At 46.4% G+C, this 22,548-nt stretch overlaps 1 protein-coding gene across 1 annotated transcript in view; it reads left to right on the top strand.

The window, feature by feature from the left end:
• The window catches only part of ATRNL1 (attractin like 1), a 721,245-nt gene extending 701,692 nt beyond the window's left edge, over positions 1 to 19,553 (top strand). The window contains exons 32-33 of the transcript XR_009497890.1: positions 4,810 to 4,969; positions 17,450 to 19,553. The gene's annotated coding sequence lies outside the window, so the exon portion shown is untranslated. The remainder of the gene's footprint in view (positions 1 to 4,809; positions 4,970 to 17,449) is intronic.
• Positions 19,554 to 22,548: the final 2,995 nt, after the last annotated feature.

The raw sequence follows: 22,548 nt of genomic DNA, 5'->3' as shown, positions 1-22,548 counted from the left end.
TAAATGGACATCACATGGAAAATCATAAGCCCACAGAAGTCAAAGAGTAAGATGCATAGCAGAATCTAGTATAACCATGGCATCCGACACAGAACCTAGAAATCCAAGAGATGCCATCGGCAAGTGAAAGAGCTAGGCATGGCCCAAGTGTCACTGGCTGTCTCCTCTCCTACCCACATCAGTAGTGAGGTGGGGAGGGGTTGAGGTCTAGAGAAATATTTTGGTGCAGGAATGCCTTGCATCATCTCCTCAAATGACCGTCCTCTCCATCTGGTGGCCATCATTCACACACACACACGCTGGCCCTGGCATGGTCCTCAGGGTGCCAGCAGCTAGCTCTGTGGTCATGGATCAGTTTCTTCTGCTGAGCAAGTAGCTGCATGATGAGGGATCAGTTACCTCTTCTCTTGTTTTTTTTTTTTTTTAACATCGTTGTTGGAGTATAATTGCTTTACAATGGTGTGTTAGTTTCTGCTTTATAACAAAGTGAATCAGCTATACATATACATATAGCCCCATATCTCCTCCCTCTTGCGTCTCCCTCCCACCCTCCCTATCCCACCCCTCTAGGTGGACACAAAGCACCGAGCTGATCTCCCTGTGCTATGCGGCTGCTTCCCACTAGCTATCTGTTTCACCTTTGGTAGTGTATATATGTCCATGCCACTCTCTCACTTCATCCCAGCTTACCCTTCCCCCTCCCCGTGTCCTCAAGTCTGTTCTCTACATCTGCGTGTTTATTCCTGTCCTGCCCCTAGGTTCTTCAGAACCACAGTTTACCTCTTCTCTTACATTCTCCTCTGCAAGATGAGAGCGCTGGGGAGAGCTGAGGCCACTCCCACTTCCAACACACTGTGATTCTCTCACTATAGTAAAGTGGGTTTAGCCCCGATGTCTTCATCCATTCAGGCTGCTATGACAAAATGCCATAAACTGAGCGGTTTATAAACAACAGAAATTTATTTCTCTTAGTGCTGGAGGCGGGGAAGTCCAAGATCGCGACGTCAGTAGATTCAGTGTCTGCCGAGCCTGTTTCCCGGACAGTGATTTTTTTTTTTTTTTTTAACTCATTTTAATTATTTATTTATTTATTTTTGCTGTGTTGGGTCTTCGTTTCTGTGCGAGGGCTTTCTCTAGTTGTGGCGAGCGGGGGCCTCTCTTCATCGCGGTGCGCGGGCCTCTCACTGTCGTGGCCTCTCTTGTTGTGGAGCACAGGCTCCAGACGCGCAGGCTCAGTAGTTGTGGCTCATGGGCCTAATTGCTCCGTGGCATGTGGGATCTTCCCAGACCAGGGCTCGAACCCGTGTCCCCTGCATTGGCAGGCAGATTCTCAACCACTGTGCCACCAGGGAAGCCCCCGGACAGTGATTTTTTACTGTGTCCTCACAGGGCAGAATGGACCAGCCAGCTGTCTGGAATATCTTTTATAAGGACACTAATCTCATCATGAAGACTCAACCATCAATACCTAATCACCTGCCAAAGGCCGCACCTCCTATCACCATCACCTTTTGGGTTGGGATTTCAACATATGAATTGGGGGGCGGGGCACAAGCATTCAGACAACAGCACCTGACAAGGAGAAAATCCTGACTTCAGCCTTGAGTAAATGCAATCAGTCCAAAGTGTTTATTAAATGGTTTTCTTCCCAGAGAAAGAAAACCATGCTCATGGTGATGTGACTGCCATTCAAAGTTACAAAGGTTTGCTTATAAGATTCTTTGCTCCAGTCTCAGAGGAACTGACTTACAACTTTGTCCATGTGTAGCTTGTTTTCTGAACATTTTTTAAGCAACCGAAAATTCACCGTTGTCTAAAATGCTTGACCCTTTATAAGGCTCCAGTGATTTTCCTCTGGCAAGCTTCCTCCTTCACACGTACTAACATTTCACTTTGCCGTCTTTACAGTTGAGTCTCCAACTCCCTCTTCGTGTTCCTCACAAGAATTCATGTCTGCAGGCATCCAGCGTGAAAACTGGGGAGCAATCTCTCCTGAGCTCCCACCCCTCCAACAGGTCCCGGGCACTGGTTCATTTCTCTCCACCTATGATTTTATGAGTAAATGTCCCCACTCTTTGCAGATCTTCAATTTCACATAATTTTCTGGGTTCCTCTGAATTTATTGAGAGCTTAGACAGCACTTGATTTTATTTTTCCACCCCAATAACTTTCTGTCTTTTGCTATGTTAACAGAACTCTTTTGAACCCATAGAAAATTTCTCTTTCACATAATACAAGATCTCTTTTCCTTCCAAGTAAGCAAGGTTACATACACCTGCTTAACCCAATCAATAAACAAATGGATTATCAAGTATCCTTCAGATAAATAGCCAATACCCCTTGACTGCCAATGCCAGAGACATCTTTGAAATAAATCTAATAGAGAAAGACTGGAGTAACTGATTCCTGTGTGTGTTTTTTTTTTTCTTTCTTGAGATGAGATGAAACTTGAGCCTACAGACAACCCTGTCATTGATTTTTAGTCTTTTATCCTCCATGAAAGAAGCTCCCTTGTTCCAGCTTTAGCAAAATAGCAAATAGCCTTTGCCTGTATTTCAGGTCCTGCATGCTGCCTCTCTCTCACCTCCTTGGATTAGGGGACCACGAGGTCCGTGGTGATGCCGGATTCATTAAGAAAGGCCTCTGAACTGCCTCGTGCACTGGGCCCCTTGAACCTGTTAGAAGGCAGTGGGCCTGTGGTGACTGCAAGTTGGTAGGAGTGCTCACAGCTTCTGCTGAGAATAGGCGTAATGCAAAAGGCCATAGAAGAGCAGTGAAATGTGGCATTAATGGGATTTAAACACATATATAAGATGCGCCAAAAGATGGGGAAATATTCAATTATTAAAGACCAATGACATGAGCTTCCGACTAATGAGCTCACAGCATACTCAGTGGAACCATCGGAAGAGTAGCCCAGGGGGTTATCCTGCAGGTAGATGTTTTATTCAAGTCTGCATCTCATAAACCATCTCTTCTCTCCAGACCTTCCTAGGACTCGGCTTCTCCCCGGGACCCCTTGCAAAGGAGCAGCTAGTGATTACACTTGACACTTGAGAGGAGAGCCTCCAGTCAGTCAGCCAGGCTGCCTGCCTTCTCTGTCGCCTCCCCGCGGAGTCCTCCATTATTCAGATGTCTGCTGGCACCTGCTAGGAAGTCAGGACTGTGCCGGGGGTGTAGAGCGGAGAAAACCATGGCTTTAAGCTTTCTGGTTTTATGGGGGTAACCACTGTCTGCACCGCAGTGTGATAAGTTCTGTGAGACTGTAATCATTTGAGTGTCCCCCACCACAGTTGAGTGATTCCCGTACATTATGTCAGTCGTTCAATGCCCACAAGGGCCTGAAAGATGGTGCTGTTACACCCATTTTATAGGTGTGGAAACTGAGGTGTCTAATCTTAAGGAATTGCTGGAGGTTTGCAGCCTTGTCTGCAGGAGTCCAGGGCCAGAGGTCTCACCATTGCAGAGCCAGAGGGAACAGGAGGGGTTTTTGAGGGCGCCCCGGGAACTTTCTAGCTGACTTTCACAGGCACATGGGGGTAGAGCCAGGTCTGAAGGAGAAGCAGGGTTAAATTCAGCGGGGGAGGAGGAGAGTCATTTCAAACAAACAAACGAAAAGAACAACGTGGCCCACGGACACAAGGCTGATCTTGTGCCTGTGACCCCATGGGGGTCATGACTGGGGTGGGGATGGGAGACCGGGCAGCAGATGAGGCCAGAGTGAGGTGCCCTTGTTTGCTGGTAAATGCTGTCGTCCCAGCCTGACCTCTACTGGCGCCCTCTTGTTCAGAAGTGTTCTGGTTTGGATGGTAAATTGCATGGTTACCTTGGGCGAGAAGGAGAAGCCAGGAGGGGCTTCTTGCTAAGGAACAAGACTTTCACCCCACAGGTGTTTATAAGGAAGGCGCATCTTCAGTCTAACACTCTCTCAACTGAGCTATTTTGGTGAGGATTGTAAGGAAGACTCTGACAGCAGGTGGAAATTTTGGAAAAGTTATCCCGATAGCATGGGGGGAGGGGTTGGAGAAAAATCAGGGACCTATCAGGAGGTCATGGCCGGGGTCCAGAATGTGGGCCTGAGCCCAGGCAATGGCTGTGACAATGACAGGAAGGGGACAGTTTGACCAGAGGCGCCCAAGAGGTTAATTGCCACGTCTCTGGAGCTTGTCATTGAAGACTGGGGACAGATGGGAGTTCCAGCGTGGGCGGCTGGGGACGCCCTGCGCATTCAGAGGGCACAGAGCAAAGACTCGCGTTTCGAACTCTTGAACTTGAGTTGCCAAAGAACTTCCCACAGTCAGAAGGAAACATGGGGCAGCTGATGGGAAAGGAGTAGGACTCGGAAGGTAGATTCGGGAGTAGCCAAGGGAGAGCCGGACGTTGAAATGGAAGAGACACATGAAACGACAGAGGCGAGGGGGGCAGGGCCAGAAGCCAAGGCCAGGCTGTCAGAGAAGAATGAGGGGACAAGAGGAGCCCAAGGATGGGAGACAGGACGCATGCAGGGGTGGCCTGCGGGGCCTCGGGCTGGACACCGATGGCTATGTCTTGGGAGAATGGTGGCAGGAGGTGGAGGTGGAGACCTGGCGACAGTGGGGTGGAGACTTCCTTCAGGGCCCTCCAAGGATTGAGGTTGGTGAAGGCAGAGCCTGGGATCCAGAGCAAGATCCCTGAGGGAGAGGGGTCTCCCACCTCCCTGGCCTCCCTGGCCTTTGCTCTGTTTGTGCCCAATGCCCGGCCTGCCCTACTTGGCTTACCACTTAACTCACTCCAGACCCTCCTCTTCTCATATTTTCTCACCACCCACAGAGAACCAATCAGCAAAATCCTGTCTCAACCACCCCAAGTGCCCCAAATCCAGATCGGAGGACCACCCCTCACGTCACCACCATCACCTGCCTGGTCCGAGCCATCACCACCCGTTACCACCTCACCAGCCCCCTGCTCCATCCTCCATGCTACATCCAGGGTAAGCCTTTTAATGTATAAGTCACATCATGTCACTCATCAAACCCTCTGATGCCCACCAGCCAACTTAAAATCTAACATGCTTGCTGGGATTTAGGGCTGCAGCTCTAATGTCCTTTCTCACTCTCCAGCCAACTGTTCCTGAAACCCTCCCTGCGGCACAGGCCTCAGGCCCCTGCACTACGTCCCTTGGTCTGGAACATTCTCCCCTAGACATTCACATGCCCCACTTCCCCCATTCACTCTCTGCTCAAATGTCACTTCCCCTACCTTCCCTGACCACCCATCTAAAATGCATCCCCTTAGCTCACTCTTTCTCTCCCCTAGCCTGATTTATTTTTCTTCATAATAGTTATAACTTCCCATTATATTTTTTCCGTTTTTCTGATACAATCTATATACAGTAAAATTCACCCCTTTTAATGCACAGTTCTCTGAACATTGACAAAAAACTTACAGCCCTTTAATCATCACCACAATCAAGATATACAGCAGTTCCATCACTCCCCAAATTCACTCGTGCCCCCTTGGGGTCAAGCCCTCCACACCTGGTCCTCAGCAATCTGTTTTCTGTCCTTACAGTTTTGCCTTTTCCAGAACATCACATAAATGATGGAGTCATACAGTAGGTGGTGTTCTGCATCTGTCTTCCTTCCTTAGGGTAATGCGTTTGGGGTTCATTCACGGTGTTGGATATGGCAGTTCATTCCTTTTTATTGCTGTGTAGTATTCCATTGTGTGGGTGGCTATAGGCTGTTTATCTATTCCCTACTGAGGATATTTGAGTTGTGTTCAGTTTTGAGTGAGCATGATTACAGCTGCTACAGCAACTTGTGATCAAGTTCTTGTGAACACATAAGGTCTCATTTTTTCTTGAGTAAATACCTAGGAGTTGAATTGCTGGGCTGTACGGTAACTATATGTTTAACTTTACAAGAATCTGGCAGTCCTTTGCCAGAGTGGCTGTACCATCTTACATTTCCACCAGCAAGAGATGGCAGCTGCAGTTGGTCTGCATCCTCACCAGCACTTGGTGTTGCTGGTTTTTTGGTTTGTTTTTTGTTTCACCATTCTAACCAGTGTACAGTGGTATCTCGTCATGGTCCCGTCATTACGTGTTGATTTGTGAGAGACTAAATATACAAAAGGACAGTGGCTAGAGCACATATGGCAATAAACTACAACCCACCACTTCTGCAGCGGCCAGCTCAGAACGGTCCAGACTGAGTCAGAGAGTGCCAGCTCCCTCTAATTTTTTCCCCCCCTTCCAGCTCAGGACCTACCCAAGAGAGCCAAATATGTTCCCCTAACGAAGCACGTAGGATGCCCTATTAACCCCTCTCTAGCTTCCTGAAACCAGCAACCTCTAGTCAGGGCACACCGGAAGTCTTTCCCTTATGTCCAACTTAAAGGCGTCCCAATTTCCTGCCCGCCTTTGGCTCTGCCTAACACCAGTGACAGTGGCTGACTCGCTGCTCTGGGAAGCTCTGAATAAATAGCCTCCGCTTGTTCTCCTTTGGGTGATCTTCCTTTATCTTCCAAGTTTGTGTATTCACTGTCTTCTTCCATCAGGAGAGGGCATCTGTGCCCCTCTGGATCCTCACTGCCTGGAACAGTGTCTGGCATTCTAATAGATGCTCCAAAAAAGCTGTTGATGGACTTCAGGAAACTCTGGGCTTCAGTTTGAGCCCTTGGCTTATTTCCTTTGAGTGGGGACAGAAACTGTAGCCCAGGAAGTTGCCCCTGCTAGTGGGGCTCTAGCAGGTCCCTTGGCCTCTGCTAGGGTTGGGGTGGGCCCAGCTCAGTTCCTTCTCCAGACCCACCCCGTCTCCTGGTTGGCAGCTTCCTGCCCCATCCAAGCATCCTCTCTCTGCTTCCACGGGGAGAGGTAGAGGGTTTGGGCCAGCACAGGAGTGCAGCGAGAAGGCCTTCCAGTTCTTTCTAAGGATCTTGTCTGCTGTGGAAGAATGCTGCGAAGCCCCGGGAAAGAAAGCCTACAGCAGGCTCTTTCGGAGGCAGCCAGAATCTTCTCTACTTTTGGAAACTGCCTCGTGGGAAGGGAGGCCTGTTAGACTAAACATCTCATTGTCCCAAACTGCACCAATTTTGGAAATGCTCCCCGAGCTATGTCTCTCCCTGGGAAAAGGGATTTATAAACCCTTAGTCTGAAGCAGCTCTGCATGCATCTCAGCTCAAGGGCTTTCAAAAGGCCCTTCTAGAAGTCAGCTTCAGAAATTGGACTTGCAATAGCAAAAAAGCAGATGCCCTAGACCCAGGTAGGGTGCGCCTCAGCCCTGGTCTCCGTGGGTCCCACCTCAGGAAGGCTGATGCGGGGATGGGATTAGTGCTACAGGGGGACCTCAGAGCCCTGGAGGCACCCACACTAAATCAAACAATAAAAACAAACAGCAGAGTACAACTTTCAATGACTGCATCTCCATATGTGAGGATTTTTAATATTTTTTGTCGCTATGGTGTCAAATTTATTTTCTTAAATATGTCTAATTGTTCCTTAATCAGCAGTTATTTAAAACACCTCGGCTTCATCTCAGATTAAGTATTTAATGACCTGCAAAGGAAGATTTGAAGATGCTACTTAACAGGGCTCTGATCCTTTTGCAATGGGATCCATTTCACCTGCTATCTGTTAAAAACCAGCTGCTTGGTGCTGTTGTTAAGAATGAGTTAGGTGACTCAGGGAGAGGGGGGGAGACTCCATCCCCACCCTGAGCCTTGTCCCCATAAGATGCCTCGGCTGGAGGAATCCTGAGCTTTTGAGGGATGCCTGTGGAAGGGGCTGTGGATTTGGGCTCTGGACTCCCTAGCTGTGGGTGAGGCAGCCAATCTTCACATTTGTGCTCTCAGCAACCACAGGGAGACTCATGGAGTCTGGGTTCCATAGCTCTGGCAGCACTCAACAAACAGGAGCATGTATTACTACACACACCAACACAGATAGTTCAGACACACAAAAACAGGTTGACGTTTGGGAAGCACTGGGCAGAAGTGTGATGTTTGAAGCAACTATACCTATTGCCTAAGACTCTTGGTTGTGTTTTGGGAGAGAGAGTTTTGTATAAGATTTGTTTCATTTCTGTTGGGTTAGTTTGCTATTTAACGAAACTTTTTTACCTGGCAATTCTGTGTAGGGCACACTCCAGGTTTATTGCCGGGGGAAAAATCAGAGCCATCAAATTACTGACAGTGAATGAATGGATGGATGAATTGATGGGCACTGAATTGCTGGAAGACGCAGGTGTTGGGCCAAGGGACTTTACATTTTCTCTTTTCATCTGCCCAGCAAAGACTTCTTGTGAAGCATCTTAACAGACCAGGAAGCAGACTCTCTCAGTATCACTGAGAGGCAAAGATGGAGTCTGATCCCAGCTGAAAGGGCTCTTGGGGACGTGAGCCCCTGGACTTGGGTAGAACCAGCGACTTCAGTGATCACGAGCCTCAGTGATACTCACCTGCCCCTTGTCCTGATCTGGGGAAAGGAGCCCTTGCACAGCTGGGGTGCTGCAGTGGGGAGGCGGAGAGGGGCCTGCAGAGGAAGGGATCCCACACCATCCTTCCCTCTGGCTGAGTTTTTCCCCCTGAAGCTTCCAAGTGATATTCTGATCCCTGACACCCTGCATCTCCTGCATCGGTAATGACCGGCCTCCTGGGCCCTCCGCTGCTTCTCTTCTGTTTCCCTGATCCAGCACTTTTTCCTCAGTGCATTATTTTCCCCCAGATTTTCAAATTCCCTGTGGACGATAATCAGACAGCAAGCTGCACACACTTGGCAAGTTTTGAGTTTTAATAAAAAATCGTGTTTATTCCTATGAAGACTTTCTTTTTCTCCATAAATTCTCCTAACAAATGCAGTTTTTGCTCGACTCGGGCTTTTTCTTTTTTTTTTTTTTTAATTTTTTTAACATCTTTATTGGAGTATAATTGCTTGACAATGGTGTGTTAGTTTCTGCTTTATAACAAAGTGAATCAGCTATATGTATACATATATCCCCATATCTCCTCCCTCTTGCGTCTCCCTCCCACCCTCCCTATCCCACCCCTCTAGGTGAGGGGGCTTTTTCTTGAGCTGGGTTTTTTAAAGCTGACTCTATTCCCAGGTTAGCTCTGATCTCAAGAGCTGGGATCCTGCACCATGTCTCCGAGAGTCCCAGGTCCTGGGGAAGACTTGCGTTAGCCCCTTTCTGGCTTTTCCTCCTAGTGTGTCCAAAGCAATTTAGAATATCAAAGGTAAAGGGGAAAAAGAAAGAAGAAGTGATCCCTGCCTGCACGAGGACGTAAAAGTCATTCTGATATTATGAGGAATAAAGCAATGGCACCTTACATCTTAGTCAAGAGCTATGGGGGCAGCAGGCCATCTGATGTGTCTGTGGCCTCCAGTTCTGTCCTGGGAGCCACCTCAGCAGGGGTCACTCTCTGATGCTATGTCACGGATGTGGACAAGGTGACGTTCACAGAGGATGGTGGCCCCGTCAACCCAGCCCTTCCCCGTCCACGTCACGGCAAGTAGCTGAATTCGGTTTCTTCCTTCCCTCTCTGTCTTAACTCCCAACATGGGAGGTGACTGTCAGTGAGTCAGTGAAAAAAAGTGACGATGAAGAAGATGTAGCAAGAAGGAGTAAAAGACCTTGCATTGCCTCAGTTTGTATATCTGGACAACAGAAGAACTAGACTAGATTGTTGTCTGGCAGAATGACCTGGAGAGCTTTCTAACACCACACCTGCCTGGTCCCGACCTATTTGATAGTCTCCGAGGAAGGGGCAGCCTGTGTATTTTGATGTGCGTTCCTTGGTTGATATGAATTGGTGAAAATGATGACTGTCAGGGTCCCTCCCCGTCCAGATGCTCTGTCAGTGCACCTCTCCTGCCGGAGACTGTAAACTCCTGGGAGATTGTTTCTTTCTTCCCAAAGGGAGGCATTTTTCTCATCAAAACATAGTAGGCACTCAGGAAACATTTCTGGAATCAAATAGATGAAGTTATCTTCTTCTTAAGTCTCATTTTCTTATTTCTGCTGCTTATGAAAATACACTGGTGGGAACAAACAATTGTGTAACCTCTAAACTGTGTGGATTTGATCCATTTATAACACAAAGTTAGTCTAGCTCAAGTTAATCACCCTGAAGCTATTAGCCATTTGGAATCTCTCTCGGATGGGACGAGAGGTCATGCATTTACAACGTGTGGGTTTTGTGAATAATTGTTTCCTCTTCCATGCTGAGCTTGTGTTTTCTTGATGAAAAATCCATGATTTTTTCCCACCTGATCTGAGGGTCCTCTCACCCTTGGAGACTTCTCAGCCCTTGCTTTAATAACTCTGGCTTTTTTGACCTTGCATCTCAGCTTTCCTATGTATGCCCCTAGACATGGTAGAAAAATCCAGAGTGTGTGTCCAGCAAATGGCCTCAAGGGGGGCCTGGCTTGTGGGCTCACCGACTGCGTTTTCTAGTGCTTTCGCATTTTAAGTGCTCCTAAACCAACAGCCGGCAGCACTGGTCATTAGGGAAGCCGTGGACGCTGAGCCGGTGCGTCAGTCCAATTCCTGGGGCATGTCTGGCAGCCTTTCTGCTGTGGGTCGGGGCCCACGGCACTGCGAGTGTCATCGGTGCTCTGGCAGCCTAAGCATTTGTTTTAGGCTTAATTGGCCTGAGGCTGGTACATGGATCCCGGCTTTGTCCTCTAAAGCAATGCACGTGGCACTGCAGTCGGAAAGTGGGGGGAGCTGCTTTGGCAAGGCCTTTCACCAGAAGAATAAAGCCTCGGTGTCGCCACATCAAAGGCAGGTGGCAGCGACCACCGGCTACAGCTCCGCTCACCTCGGGCTTGCTGGGTAATGTGGCATGCAGCATACCTGAAATGACAAAAAGCACTTTTTAATTCTCAGCTCCAACCAAATGCTTTCCCATGATGTTTTTCTCCCATAAATCAGCCTTGAGAATAAAGCATGCGTAGACAAACATTTCTTACCAGTCAGCACTTTCTTTACTGCTTTGTAGGAAAATAGGTGACAGTGTTTTTCCCACCCCACTGTCCGGCTAGTGGGTGTAAGGAGCGCTGGGTGGGAGATCAGATGACAGACTGTAGCCCTGGCTCTGCCGCAGTGTACTTGTGACCTTGGAATTGACATTTAACCTCTTCCAGCCTCAGTTTACCCAAGGGAAAAATGAGAATACTAATACCTATCCTGTCTATCTCACTAGTAATTATAATAACTGAGTGAAAGCAATCTCTGAGAAGTGCAGATTATCCAAATGCAAGGTACTGTTAATTTCCACTACTTGAACTGGCGTCTTGTTTTCTTTTTCCCTTTGGATCTGTGTTGTGGACTGTTTTTCATCGGCCACAGAAAAGTGTCTTCAGAGCTGGTGTCTCTGGCAGCAGAAGAGCCCCTCACCTTCCTCATCTATCACTGTTTGTCACATTTCCTAAAGAAGATCTCCGTAGATCATGCGCCAGTTTGTTGGGGGCAGCTATCCATCAAGGTGGAACCTGGGTCATTCATCTTTGCACCTGGCAGCTGCCACCGACACAAAGCAGACGCTGCCCCGAAGGGCTAAGAAGTGACAGGCACCACTCCTCTGGGAGGGAGCCAAAACCACCCCCCGACTCATAATGTGTGCATTTGGGGGAGAAATTCCAAAGAGGGGATGTGTGTTTGAAATTATTGCCCTCCCAAACCCCAATCCTGCTTCATGTGCTTCTTGCCCAAATCTAACAGCCAGGAAGGAAGGAATGGTCTCAGGAGACTCTGGATCCATTTCCAGGTATCTTAATGTTGACATTACGATTAGTATTCAGTTCACAGAATGTATGGAAAGCTCAGGTGAGGTCTTTGTGAACACTCACACTTTGAGGAATTAGACATCATTTGTGCAGTGAGTATCTGAGCTTGCGCTCTGCTCCAGGAGTACAATCGTGAACAAGCCGGACGGAGCCTTTGTTCCCGAGATCTGACATTCCGGGGGAGGACAGGATGACAGGTAACAGGCAGTCACTGTGTAATGTGATGTGGAGATGTACGGGGGCTCGAGGGGCATCTGGGGAGGCAACCCTCTGGACATGGAGCCTCAGGGAAGCTGCATAGGTGTTAACCAGGTTGGGTGGGAGCTGTGGGGGCAGAATAGGGTTCAGGGCAATGGGAGAGCAGGTGTAAGGCCCAGCGTGGAGGGGAGGCTGCACTAGAGCAGCAGTCCACGACCAGCATCATGAGCATCACCTGGGAACTTGTTAGAGATGTGAAGTCTTGGGCCCCAACAAAGGCCTACATAATCAGGAACTCTTTGGGCGGGGCCCAGAAGTCCATTTTAACAAGTTCTCAGTGATCCTGATGCACATCCTCGTCTGAGAATCACCATGTTAGAGGAACTGTAAAGTGTTTAGACCAGAATTTAGCCCAACTGAGCATCTTTCCTTCTGGAAGAGACATTACCTCCATCTTTGGCAGTATGGTGGGGCCTCTCCTGGCACCCTGCTCTCCTGTAGACTCTCAAGCCACTGCCCTTCCCTGACATGGTCAACTATGGGGTTTTATTCTCAGCTTCTGGTGGGAGTGGTACTCAACCTTCTGACCTCCACATCCCTCTCCCCCCAAGAACTACAGAGAGAAATAGAGACATACACAGTTACAGTTAGAGATTTCATCAGCCATCTCTCAATAACTGAAAGAAGAAGAAAAAACAGAAAATCAATAAGGATGTAAAAGACTTGCACAACAATATCACCCTGCTTGACCTAGTTGACTTTTATAAAACATTCATTTCCCCCAAACAGGAAAATACACATTTTTTTTTCAAGTATGCAAGGAACATTTACCGAGACAGACTACATTCTGAGTTACAAAACAAGCCTCAATAAATGCAAAAGGATTTAAGTCACACAAAGTTATTTCTCTGACCACAGTGAAATTAAATTAGAAATCAATCAATATCTGGAAAATTCCAAAATATTTGGAAACTAAATAATACACATCTAAATATCATATGACCAAAGAAGAAATCAAAAGGAAAATTAGAAAATACTTTGAATGAAAATGAAAACACAATGTACCAAAACTTGTGGAATACAGCTAAAGTGGTATTTAAAATGACATTTTTAGCATGAAACGCCTATATATGAGAAGAAAAAAAATCTAAAATAAGTGACCTTAGTTTCCACCCTAAGAAACTAGAAAAAGAAAATCAAATTAAACCAAAAATAAGCAAAAGAAATGAAATAAAGACCAAAGTGAAAATCAGTGAGGTAGGAAACAAACAAAATAGAAAGACTGGAATGAAGCCAAAATCTAGTTCTTTGAGAACATCAGTAAAATTAATAAGCTTCCAGCCAGATTAATCAGGAAAAGAGAAAGAGAGAGAAAAGACACAAATTACTAATATCAGGAATGAGAGAGGTAATTTTACCACAGATTCTACAGATATTGCAAGAATAGCAGGGTATAATATGAACAAATTCATGCCAATAAATGGAACACGTTTATGCCAATAAATGTAAAATCTTGGATGAATGGACACATTTCTTGAAAGACACAAACTACAAAAGCTCAGTCAAGAAGAAATAGGTAACCTGCATAACCTTATAGTTTTAAATAAACTGAATTCATTTAAATTTTAAATAAATTTAAAACATACCCATAAAACAAAACCAAACAAAACTCCAGACCAAGATGGCTTCACTGCTGAATTACAACTGAACATTTAAGGAACAAATGATATCAATTCTACACAAACTCTTCCAGATAATGGAAGTGGATGGAATACTTCCCAAGTCTTTCTGTGAGAGCAGCATTACTCTGATACCAAAACTAGACATACATTGCAAGGAAACTACAGACCAATATCCCTCATGAACATATATGTAAAAATTCTTAACAAAATTTTAGCAAATAGAATTAAACAGTATATCAAAAGAAAAATACACCATAACAAGTGGGATTTATACTAGGAGTGCAAGACTGGTTTAACATTCAAAAATCAATCAATTTATTTCATGTTAACAGAATAAAAGAGAAAATTGATACAGTCCTCTCAATAGATGCAAAAAGAGAGAAAGAAAGAAAGAAAGAAAGGAAAGAAGGAAGGAAGGAAGAAAGGAAAGGAAAGGAAGGAAGGAAGGAAGAAAAAAAAGTATTTGACAAAATCAGTATCTATTCCTAGTAGAAGATGTTGGCAAACTAGGTAGAGAAAGACATCTGAAAAACACAGCTCTTGGTGTTCTGAGACTCAATTTCAGCATTGGGGTGGGGTAGATTTCCCCACACATACAACAAACAATTCTTAGATACTAGTAGGGTATCCTAGAATGAAACTAAATTCTGACACTGTCTACCAGGAGACAGCATCAGATTCCATAGGCTAAGGGTTCAGTCCTACAAGACTGCTGCCCCAGACCCCCACCCACTTCAGAAGCTAGTCGGAGGCCCAGGCTGTTATCTGTGCTTCTGACCAACTGGCTATAAATCAGGGGTTCCCATGACCCCCTCCTCAGGTCTGATTAACTTGTTAGAGTGGCTCACAGACTCAGAGAAACATTATACTTCCTAGATCTCCATTTTATTATAAAAGGCTATGACTCAGGGATGGCCAGATGGAAGAACTACATAGGGCAAGGCATGAGGGAGGGGCTTGGAGCTCCCATGGCCTCTCTGGGTGCATCACTCTCCCAGCACCTCCAAATGATCACCAACCTGGAAGCTCTTCAAACCCTCTCCTTTGGGGTTTTTATGGAGGCCTCATTACATAGGCATGATTGATTAAACCATTGGCCATTGGTGATTGAACTCAATCTCCAGCCCCTCTCCCCTCCCGAGAGGTCTGGGGCGTGGGACTGGACGTTTCAATTCTCTAATCACATGGTTGGCTCCTCTGACAATCAGCCCTTTTCCTTTGGTTATACCTATGGCTTTCCAAAACTCACTTCACTAACACAACAAAAGACACCTCTATAGCTCTCTTCATCAAGGAAATCCCAAGGGTTTTGGAATTCTGTGCCAGAAAAGGGGAGGAAGATCAAACGTATATTTCTTATTATACATCAGAATATCACAACAGTTAACATCATATAAAACGGTGACAGATTGCTTTGCACCTAACATCTGAACAAGGCAAAGATTTCTGCTCTCAGCACTTCTACTCAAAACTGGGAGATGCTAGCCAGTGCAATAATGCAAGAAAAAAGTATAAAAGACATCCAGATTGGAAATAAAGAAGTGAAACACTCTTTATTCACAGTCAATGTCATTGTCTGCATAAGAAATCTACCAAAACAAAAACAAAGCTGAAAATCTATAAGAACCAATAAGTTACTATAGCAAGGTTGCAGAAGGCAAGATCAATGTAAAAAAATCAGTTTTATTTTTAATTACCAGAAACAAACAATTGAAAATTGAAACAAAAATATCACTTAAAATAGCATCACAAAATATGAAACATAGGGATTGATCTAACAGAAAGATAGCTGTTCTTGGGGCAACTGGTGAAAGATTAAGTGGGCCTGTGGATTGGATTATAATGTGGAAACCATAATTCCTCATTGGGAGGTTATGTGCTGGTTCCCTGGAATAGTGTCCCTGTTTTGGGTATAACACTCTTGAGTATTTTGTATGAAGTGGCAGGCACAATCAAGCAAAGACGTGTACACTGAAAATCCAGACATTGCTAAGAGAAATTAAAGAAATCCTAAGGAAAAGGAGAGGTTCTCTGTTGCTTTCCTGGGGCCACGAACTGACTGTTAGCCTAGAACACTAGCTCCTCACGGTTCTGGATGCCAGAAGTCCGAAGTGGAGGTGTCAGCAGGGTCATACTCCCTCTGAAGGTTCTAGGGGAGGGTCCTTCCATGCCCATTCTAGCTGCTGGTGCTTGCCAGCAATCCTTGGTGTCCCCTGGCTTGTGGTAGCACAATTCCCAGTTCCTGCCTCCTTCCCCTGGCTGCCGTCCATCTGTGTGTATCTGTGTCTCCATATAGCTTTTTTATGAGAACACCAGTCATTGGATCAGGGTCCACTCTAATCCAGTGTGACTTTGTCTTAATGAATTACATCTGCAAAGACTCTATTTTCAAATAAGGTCACATTCTGATGTTCTGGAAATAAGCGAATTTGGGGTGTGGGGACACTAACCTGTCCGGGCTCTGTGAAGGATGCATCAAAGAAATGAGAGTATAGCAAGTGATGAAGCTGGGATTTTAATTTAGTGCTCAATCATGCAGATTTATGAAGAAAGTTTTGGAATTATTCTAAAGGCAATGGGTTGGCTTTCAGTGATTCTGAACAGGAGATAGAGGGGGGTCAGATCACTGCCTTTAGACACTGTATGGTATCCACATAGTAGATAATTTCAGAGGGAAGAGCTTATACAAAGCATCCTAAATCCAGGGCTATTATAATTTTTCTCGTTATCTGTAAAGAGAAGAGCCCACAGAGAGGGGCAGGAGCGTGACTGAATTATGGGGAAGGGCACTGGTTGGATGCGGTAGAATAAAGGAAAAGAAGAATTGCAGGGGAACATGAGGTTTTCAGCCTGGAAAGAAGGAAACCTTTACAGAAGGAATTACAGAACCCTGACAGGAGGAATAGTGACAACGTTAACCAACAGAGATGACAGAGGAGCAGCTAGTTGTTTTAGGGGCCATGGGCTCAGAAGGTGGGAGTCGAGTTTGGTTGTAAAAATGGAATCCTAGCATGAGTCATGTGGATCAACCCAATAGATGAACAGTTTCAGAAAGGTTAGGAGACAACACTTCTCCTGAATGCCAGCCCATGGCTTTTCCGGAAGCACCCAGCTGGGACTTCTATAAGCAGCTGGAAACAGGGATGGGGTGCCTAGGAGAGATGTGGTGACTGAAAATGTAGCAGGGATGTCTTCTTTCACCAGGGTGGAGACTTGGACACTTCTGCTAAACGGAGGAAGGAAAGTGCTTCTTCCTAAGGTTTCTCTTTCCCTCAGATTGTGTTGGCTTGGATTGGGCTGCAAGCCTATGCCTAAATCAGTCAACAGCAAGGGGAATGGAATCAGCTGTCTTGAACCAATCATTTTGAGTGGGGGAGAAGGGTTGGAATAAGTGTCTAGATGTCAACCAATCCACCCAGAGCGTGTAAGCACTAATAGGGCTGGTGGGTCTCCAAGAGAAGGCACATACTTCCCCACTCTGATTTAAACACAGAACCATTTTTGTACATCCAGTTTGAGGAAGGCTGTCCTACAGAGCAGCAGTAGAAGAGTCTCCACATAAAGACTGAGCAGAAATAGCCAGACAGGTAGGAGGAGAACAGGCACCCAAGGCATCAGGCACATCAGGCCCGGAGGAGTTTCTAGAAGGTAAACACTTTCTCTAAAAATTATCTTAACCTTCATCCAAAAGGTAGTTTGCATGTGTTGGCCTCAGGTAATAAACATCCATGTTTTGAAAAACCCTCTTCCACTTCTCGTCCCCCCCTCTCCCACCTATGCCCCATCTGTTCTGCTTTAACAGATTCCACAAGCCAAGAGATTCCACTCAGCGTGTTGTCAAGATGGAGAGCAGCTCCCATGGTCCAGAGCAGCAAATGTCCAGCGACCGATGACCGTATTCTGAAGCAGGACTGTGTGCATGTGTGTGCTTCCCATCACAGATGTCATTCTTCTGCAGAAAAGGAGAGAGTAAAAATTTCCAACCAGAAATTTAATGGCCAAGGCCGTGCTATTCCCCCTCCCCACCGCACACACAGACGCGGCCAGAGCTCAGCAAGTTCACAGATGGAGCCCACTTAAGGAAAATGGCACCTCTTAAAAACCACTATGGCATCCACCTTAATTGCCAGTGCAGGAGTGGTGGGTGTTACACAGCAGAAGGGATCCATGGCCTCTTGACTGAATGAAAGCTGCTTCTGGTCTGTCCTGCTCCACTCCACTATAGACACATGCCGAGGAGGAAGGTGCTCCCTGGGGCGGGCATTCAGCATCAAGTCCTCGGGCCTGATGCACCCTGTCCATTGCTCGCTGGCCCTGGTGGCCCAGTTACACAGGCTCATTTGTGTGCTCACCCAGCTGTCTTGGTTTAGAAACGTGAGGGAGTTCATGATGGGAAAATGAACTTGGTGCATGCACTTCTGATAGGTGTGGTGTCTGCTGCCTGCAGATACACAAGCTGCATTGTTGCTAGCTGGGTTTTCTCCCAATGAGACAGAGATTAATTACAGGAGGTGAGCGAAGACTCCCATTCATGAATATGGGACGGTGCAGCAGTAAAGACAGAGACAAATTAAGAGTGCCTGCACCCATGGCGCCTGTCAGAGGAGGGCTCCAACAGATGGGCTGTAGATACATGTACTTCAGAGGATTGTTTCTTCCTTCATGGCAGCAAAAGCTTTCTGAGGAGGGTATCCGGATACAGAACAATGATGTCCGCCATCTGCATTTCAAAATCAGTGCAGACATGCAGATGATGGCTCAGGGATGGAAAGAGAAGTTTGAATAACTATCTCACAGACGTCACTTTTAATCATTGCTCTTGGAGGCTGGCTCATCAGTCAAAGCAACAACTGTTGCTGACAAGCAGCTTTCATACATCTGATACTAAAGTGTAGCCAAGAGACCCCAATCGCTTTGAATTCTCTTCAGCCCATTAAGCTACTCCCAGTGAGTCGGAACTGGTGACCTTGAATGGAGAAAATGATGAGTCTAATAAAAGATCTGCAGTGAACTTGTCAAAGTGGGGCATTGGAACAGTGGTGGGGCTGTGACTTTCTGAGAGAAGTTTCCTCCCTGATAGGTAGGTGTGTGTTGACAAAGCTCAACTCCTTCCCAAGACATCTATCTCTGAAGAATGCTGGGATTGTGGAGTCTGAGGTCCCTGTTCTCTCCGACTCCTACAGCAAGATGATGGGGGGGCCAAAGGGCTGAGCACATCCCCTGTGCCCTCTCGGGTCAGGGGCTTAGCTCCTGAAGGCTCCTATGGGCCACCTGAGCCAAGTCCAGCCCTTCTCTGGGGAGCAAGGTCCTATAGTAAGACTAGGTGGGGTGAGGGATAGAGTCATGCAGGGTGAGTGGGAAAGGGGAAACCAGCCACGCTTTAAAATACTTTCTTTCCAATAGATCTTAAATTCTGCATCTGGTTTGTTTGTCACTCTTTCCCCGGCACCCAGAGCAGAGACTGGCTCATAGTAGGTTGTTTCATGAACACTCTTGCTTATCTCCGAAAAGTCTTTCCACGTGACGCAGGAGATAGATGGGTCCCAGGCTGAGCAGCTGGAGTTCATCCCCTGTGGACAGATCCTCCAAAATAACAGGAGGGAGGAGAAGCCAAGCCCTGCCCCGACAAGAGACCACATGTACCTCATTCTTGAGGTCAAGGAGGCCTTCCTGACTACGCACGCGCAGAAAGCCTCCTTGAAGGTCAAAAAGGTGGGGGGGGGGGCGCCACCCCATAGTAGGTGATGTCAACCTACTCATAAACCTCTTCACTAGAATCCATTGTGGCTAAGAGATGCACGTGCACACAGGGGAGAACCCTGAGATATACGGAATATGGACTCAGAACCAGGCAAAGCAAGATGATTGGCCACAGGAAACCCATGTGTCTAGCCACACGTAGCCTTTTTCCTCCCAATAAACACTTGACTTGTTTCACTACTTTCCGTCTCTATGTGGAAATTCATTTCTGCACAGCTGATGGGCCAGGGCCCTGTCGCTGGTCATTGGTCCCTAGTGGCCTAGTGGCTGGGATTCAGCGCTCTCACTGCTGCTGCCTGACTTCCATCTCTGGCTGGAAACCGAAATCCTGCTTCAAGCCACTGTAGGCTGAGGCCGCCCGAGATCACACAGAGGGGTGGGTCTTAAAATTTAGTGCTGATTTTATGGACCTTACTGCCAACCTACTGGATTGGAATCTGAGGGTGGGGTTGGGATGGGATGAAGATCTGCATTTGCACAAATCCCAAGCCCCACAGGGTGGTGTGCATTGTGTAGGATCTTGAAAGACAGCCTTTGCTTGTGGAATTCAAATGTAACGAGACACTTGGGAGCTGGGGCCTTCACACAGTCCTGCAAGCAGAGCATCTTTTTCTTGGTTTTGATCTGTCTCATCCATAAGCCAGTCAGTCATTATTTACTCATCAAAACAGACAGTTAGAAGGAAGGGAGGCATTAGGCTGTCTCTGTCTTGTACTGTGAATAAGCTCTTGTATATTCTATTTTTGACTGTAATTGAAATTAATCAAAGACAGGACGTCCTGTTTGATTATAGAGGCCTTCCTTGAATGTGATCTCTTGTACGAAACATTGATTCCAAGCAGTGCTGTGCTCTGGCCAGCTCACCGCGGCCGATGGTGCACATCTCTTCCCGATCCCTGTTCAGAAGTCATATCGGTAGCTTAAAATTAAACATGGAGGGAGCCCACCGACTCTGGGCCAGCCAGTCATAACCATTCTGAAGATACAAAATCTTACTTTTGAATTCAAGGGAGTGTGAAAGAAGGAACAGCTGCCAGCATGAGAGCCACATGTAGCCCTACAGGATGCCACACTGGGAGGGCCAATGTGACCCTCTGGGCTATACTGTAGAGCCCTCTGGGCACCCCTTCCCCACACCCTTCTGCCTACAATGGTTCTCTGCTCTGACCCCACCCGCACTTGTCTTCTTGTTTATCCTGCTGGTCAGTAACACTAAACAACATGCATTTCCTGAACATTTAATGAGACTCTCCCTGTGCCTGGCACTGAGGGGCACGCAGAGGTGTTTGAGGCCCCGCCCCTGAAGAAATTAGGATGGAAGAGGGGCTGTGGAAGAGAGGTAGAACCTGTGAACACATTCATGAATGACGAAGTGAAAAGCCAGCAGTGAACTGAAGTTCAGGAACTACAGAAATGGGGGTGTGCTGGGGGCTTCCGAATGAGGTCCTAGCTTCCCTGTGATCCTGCAGGTAACTGTGTCTAGGGAGGCACAGCTCGTGCTGTGACCTCACTGCATTTGAATGCCTGCTCACACCTGTCTTCCCGGCCCCCCGCCCTTGGGTGCCCCACAGGACACGGCTGTGGTCTGCTGTCTTTATAGCCGGGCTGTACCTGGCAGTGCCCAGCAGATGCCTGACACCCAGCAAGCGATAGTGGGTGGATGGACTTGAACCTGAAGAATGGGCGGGGCTTGAAATCTAGGGGTTGTTGAGATTCCAGGCAGGGGTGCAGCATACACAAAACACCTGAAAAAGACTTAACCAGGGGCCCTGAGATATCAGCCGCCCTGAGGATGGAAGTGCCCACCATCACCATCGTAGGAGCAAAGGGAATGAGGTTGAAGGGGAAAGTGAAATGCATGTGAGCTCGGCCCTGACTGAGTAGGTCAGAGGTTTTCTAATTATGTTCTTCCAAGAAACCCCAAGGCAAGCAGAGGTGCTCTTGGAGCTCTGAAAATAATTTAAATTTAATTTTCCAAATTACATATTTTAAACAGTAATACAATTACATCGGCACACACAAATTTGGTTTACACTAAATTTTAACACGTTGTTGACCTCCAGTCAATTAACTTATGCTACTGACCAATTCTCTGAATAAAATTCTGGCCATTGCTGTTTAATTGAAGATTATTCTGAGATTGCCATGTGCTATTAAGCTGTAAAGGGTGTCGGTTTTCTGATGCGAATCAAGATTTTCTTCATTTTATGCAACTTAAATCACATACAGAAATAAATTACATGCTGAGGCTGATATAAGATTACTGTTTTCTTCCATAAACCCAGATTTCAAATTTCTATGTTGCTCAAATCAGTTTCATTATTCTCATTGAGTGACTTCATTGTATTCACAAATGTTTAATCATTTGGACTTATGGAATAAATTTATATTAATGTTGTAGGGTACCTAAGATTTTTGAAATCTTATTGAGCAGAAGCTAAAAAAAGCAACCAAGAAAACCCAACCTGCCTTTTAACAAACTAAAACTGATCATCTTATAAGAAGTGGTGATGTCAGACCTCCTTTGGGGTAAATGGTTTCTTTGTTTTGAGAAAAACATCCAACTGAGGTTTTTAATTATGGAAATGTAGAAAAGACCCTTTTCTGAAAGAGAGGTATTTGAGATTCAAGGCATAGCTTTAAGAAGCTAAAAACTGCTGTGGGAGTGGGGAGGGAAGTTAGCTAATGTTGAGGGACAGAAGCAAAGATGATGGGTTGAACTGTGTCCCCAAAAAAGGGTGTGTTGGGTTCCTAACCTACAGTAATTCAGAATGTAGGTTACAGAATGTAGGGGCCACATTATTAAATTTGGTGACAGGGTTTTGGCAGAGGTAATCAAGTTCAGATGAGTTTATTAGGGTGGGCCCTAATCCAATATGACTGGTGTCCTTATAAAAAAAGGGAAATTATGGTCACAGAGACAGACTCCCACACAGGGAGAATGCCATGTCACCACAAGCCAGAGAACTACAGAAGCTAGGAGAGAGGCCTGGAACAGAACATTCTCTACGAGGCTTCAGAGGGACCATGGCCCTGCAGCACCTTGATCTCAGACTGCTAGCTTCCAGAGCTGTGAGAGAATACGTTTCTATTGTTTAAGCCACTCAGTTTGTGGTACTTGTTATGGCAGCCCTAGGAAAC

This window comes from Balaenoptera ricei, chromosome 16 (genome assembly GCF_028023285.1).
Source record: "Balaenoptera ricei isolate mBalRic1 chromosome 16, mBalRic1.hap2, whole genome shotgun sequence".
NCBI classification, from domain to species: Eukaryota; Metazoa; Chordata; class Mammalia; order Artiodactyla; family Balaenopteridae; genus Balaenoptera; species Balaenoptera ricei.
This window is presented reverse-complemented; position numbering and strand designations above follow the sequence as displayed.